This window comes from Octodon degus, unplaced genomic scaffold, assembly GCF_000260255.1.
Source record: "Octodon degus isolate 3935 unplaced genomic scaffold, OctDeg1.0 scaffold00293, whole genome shotgun sequence".
Taxonomy (NCBI): domain Eukaryota; kingdom Metazoa; phylum Chordata; class Mammalia; order Rodentia; family Octodontidae; genus Octodon; species Octodon degus.
Window position 1 is genome coordinate 2,005,329 of NW_004524869.1, and position 4,930 is coordinate 2,010,258.

Genomic DNA, 4,930 nt, shown 5'->3' on the forward strand with positions numbered 1-4,930 from the left:
TATTTGTTTATTACATATAATATATAATATATAGAGATCTATATAGATATATAGATCTGGACAGATCAATATCTAGCCAACACATTTACCTAATCTCAAACTTAGTTTTTCATTTGTAAACTCAGGGTAATTATTGTTTTTATCTTTCAAGTAGGAAAAGTGAAAAGAGAAAGTACGCGCTTATTTGGGACAGGTAAGTGATCAGATAATGTGCTACACAAAGGAATTAATAAGCAGTGTCATGTAGCACTAAATAAAAAGCAGTATCACTGCTAAAGTACTGACATGAGAATCTGCCTTCTACCCATCAACACATTTCGCAACAACCAAAATCCATCTACATCATCATTATAGCCAACGTTTGTTCTCTCAGAAGCTCCAATACTCACCAAGTAATCATTTTAGATGCCCTATTGCAGAGCTGCCCTTTGAAAGCTTTTCTTTTATTTGAGAAGTTTGTGTCCCTTTACTTTCTGTCTTTATTCAATTTCTCCATTGTAACAGTAAATACAGATCACCTACAGATAAGCACATATGTTTACAAACTTGTGGTTAGGCAATTATCTTAAGAACACTCAGAAAAGAATGGCTTACTTAGCTTACTTGATTTGAATGTATAAATAAATCCTCTGAAAATACAAATGCATTGCACTTATAACACTAAGAACAAGCACCATGTATCCCATGATTTTTATTACTCTAAATATTAGATAATGAGTAATGTGTGCTGGGCACACATTTGGCTATCAGCAGTATTACACAATGTTACAGAGGTGTTTCGATTTCAGGTATGGCAAGGACATTAAACACTTTACTGTATCTTTGATGTTCTCCTTTATGCCACTGACATATCTACTTTTTCTGCCTTCTTTACATGATAGCTTTTATAAGTTTGATACCTCCGTAGTAAGTGGAACAGCCAAAAGATAGAAAAGGTATCTTTTGTGCAAAAGGTAGAAAAGGAAGGGTACCTTGTGTACAAAAAGTACAATTTTTTTAAAGAAAAAAAACCACCAGATTAATTTGCTGTACAGCTACAGTATAATTGTTTAGGCCCAAGGCAAAGTTGCCATAAGGTCAACTGACCAGTAAGTATAATCATACTGTATGGTAAACTGATTTAACACATCCTCACACGCGTGTACACTTAATATTAACAGGCATTCTTCTCTAACACTGACATCATATGGGTTTCTCTCCAAGCTGAAAATATTCTCCTCTGTCTGTCTTTTTCAAGACTAGAAGTGATCCTTCTAAAATGTTTGGAATCAAACTGTGTATAGAATGAGTGTTTCCAACTGAGTATTTTGCATCCAATGAACTATATTTTATACTGAGTGTAGTAGGGAGGAAAATAGTAATAGGCAGAATCATTTTAAATTGGTTGAAGAGGTAATTCCCTAGAAGATATTTTTATACAATCTTTCAGCTGACCAGTGTCACCTATGACACAGTACTGGACTGCAAGGATTATACACCCTGTGAGTATGTTAGCTTTTTTATTTTTTAAGTATTTTACTACAGGGTCTACAGGGTCTCACTGCACAGATTGGACTCATAGTCATTCTCCTGTTTTCAGCCTCCTAAGCACTGGGATGACAGGGAATGCCACCAGGCCCAGTCTCAATAGCTGTCTCTGCATGCCCCAGAGGTAGTAAGGCACAGCATTCTGGGAATGAACCCCAGCTGCTACACTCTACCTAAGCAGGTGCTTTAGTCTGCTGAGCTATCTGGCTGGCCCCTCTGTTAGCTTTGTAAAATAAACCAGTAATACCTAAACTACAAAGATAATTTCCCACAAAACTTTCTGAAGAAGGGTTACTATAATAATGTTGATAGTTATTATAAACAACAAGGATTTGTTTAAAGTCGTTTAGAATTTCTCTACCCAGTAGGCTTCTCATGTCCAAGAATCAGATTAGGAGATTTTCCATTTTCCAAGACATTTGGGTGCAGAACATTTAAAAGAGAGGTGTGAAACCTGAGGAAGAAAGACCTTGGCTTTTAAACAAGATCCTGACATTACTTGGCAAGTTAATGTTTGTTACTTGTTTTGGTTATATCTTTACATGTTAGGAAGGTACCAAGAACTTGACCCATACATTGATCATTTAGTTGTCCCAGAGAAATGAAGCATGGAGTGACAGTTGTAATAATAGCAATGTCTTTTCCTTTTCCTTTCCTTTTCTTCTCTTTTCTCTTTTCTTCTCCCCTCCCCTCCCCTCCCCTCCCCTCCCCTTCCCTTCCCTTCCCTTCCCTTCCCTTCCCTTCCCTTCCATTCCCTTCTCTTCTCTCCTCTCTTCTGTTTGCCATTCCCAGTGCTGATTTCAAATATCTGTTCCAGATGTTATCCAGCAGAAGAGTATGGCATAGCAGCCTCCAAAAAGCACTACAAGATATATAGTCTTTGAGCCTGAGAGTGAAGTAAGGATTTCATGCATGCTGGGGTGAAAGACAGGATATAATCTGACCATCTGATGTTAAACACACTTGCAAAAACTGGCCAACAGCCTTAATAGAGTCGTGAATGGCAGTGCAGCAGATAGGAGATACATATCAACCCCTGTCTTAGTCTGGTGAGCATAAGGCTGGCACTGAGTTAAAAAAAGATGGGACAGAGAAACAGTGGAAGGTAAAAGGCCAACTAGCTCTCAATTCACTGTATCAGGCATTGGCTGCTCCTCTTGACAGCAAGAATAATACTATCAAAAGGAACATAGATGCACAGCAGGAGAGACAGAGCTGAGACAGAAAGCCCTTGATGGGATAATTCTGAACAAATCATATTGAGGGAGAAGACAGGAAAAACCTAAGATCCAAATAGCAAAAGAATGATAAAGGATACATCTTCTAGTAGACACATACTTAACTGAAGAGACATCCAAAAGCAATGAAATAAAAGTAAGTGTAATAACACTTGTAATAACAGAACTCCAAAAACTCTTCAATGCCTCCAGACTTCACCAGCCATCCAGCCAAATCTTTACTTCTTTGCTTGCCTCTCCTGCACTACTCAACTTACTTAGGTAGATTTTAGGATCCAGAGGCATAACCTCCTCCTTACCCTACTAGAGTTCAGTTTATTTCCATTTTTGCTCTATGATGTCTTTGGGAGCACCAGACTAGTTCATCTCATTAAACTACATATGCAGCTATTACCTTTCCTTAAAACTTGCACCCTGGATTCAAACTTTAGCTTCACTGTGTTGATCCAGAAGAAGCTGTGCCTTCTCTCAACAAGGTTCTGGAAGTGGGATGTGTTGCGTGTGCACCCCACCAGCATTCTTTCTCTCAGCCTACCCTTCTTACAGAAGTTGGGTGCTGCACTTGGTTTACTCCCTTTGAAGATCATAGTAGATCATTCCTATTGACCTAATTAATTAATGGAAGTTCCGCCAAGATAAATCCAAATAATATACTTAAATTACAAGTGATTAATTTAGGAGATATTACCAGGGAATATCAGTGAAAAGTGATTTAGGAAGCCATGAACCATTAAGCAAATTACTATCCTGGGAAAGTATAGCTGGATTTTACTCCTCAACGTACACTGGAATCAAAAATATAGAACATACATCACTGAGTCCTTTCACTCAGAGGAAGTCTTCAAGCAAAGATTTACAGATGCTGATAAAGTTTGTGGGGCTTTTTTTCATGAAAAGGGTAAGTATTAAGGTTCAGAAGAAGCATCTACAGGTTCTCAAGCATAGGGTACACCCACAATCTATCTCTGTCCCACAGGATTGATCAAACTTCATACTCTAGCCATGCAATTCCCTATTTTCAGCTCTGATGTTGAGTGACTCTTAATTGTACACTTACACTATTCAAGTTCACATTCTGTATTGTACAATAAACACAAGAATTTCAATATTAATGAGACCAAGTTCTTTCTGCAGGAAGTAAATTGTATAAGGTTCCTTCTGCCTGCCAAAGAAATCCACTTTCTAAAGTCTTTTATACCTAGCATCCTCATTCCCTAGGTCACTCAGGACCACCACTATAGCTCCAGTGTCTGCTTGTTGTCCCTGTGTAAGCCATCTCTCTTTCAAGTCTAACAATCAGTAAGCACATAGTTTTCTTGATGTTCCTAAGCTTGTCTTGTTTCCATTTCCATTTGAACTCTTATCATACACATGGGCTCTCATTTGATCCTCTCATTGGATCCTCTTATTGGATCCTTTATGTCATTTTTTAAAATAGCATCATTTAACAACCTTGCCTTCTTAATATCCTCAGCTCCTAGCCCACAATGAATCCTCTTCATGATGATTTAATAAATCTTTCTAAAACATGATTAAGACTAGATACTCCTCAAATTTTCCCAACTCAGCCTCTCCCATCTTATATGCAAGCCAGTTTAATATTTTCACTGTCACCTGAACAAAACATGTGGATTCAGTTTTCATAAATCTTTCACACTCCTTCATAACTAGTATAATCTTTCCTTTCTTGCACCAAATCCTACTCAGATTTTAATGTAGAGCTCAGGCTTCACTTTGCCTGGAAGCTTCTAACTAGCTCAACCATGATTACCATCTTTAACATATGTCATCATGTGGTCTAATTATTTGGCAGTTTGTCATTCTCAGCAAATGATTTTAATAAAATGAAAATAACTATTTATTTTAATAAAATTGTTGTGTATCTGTTTTAGGGATCATGATAGCTATCACTGAAAAAATACTATGACCCTTTAAAATTTTGTCTTTTAGATTTATGACAATATAAGAAGCAATTATTATTTCTCCTATTTTTAAGATGAAGAAATTGAGCTTTAGAAAAGATAAGGAGTTTTCTGAGAAGAAAACCATTATGTTGGAGGTGAGGAAGTGGACCTGGAGAAGGGGCAAGGAGGGTAGAGTGGGGATCAGAAATGACCAAAGACCAAAAATCTCACCATATACAACCTTGAAGCAAGATAGTCCCA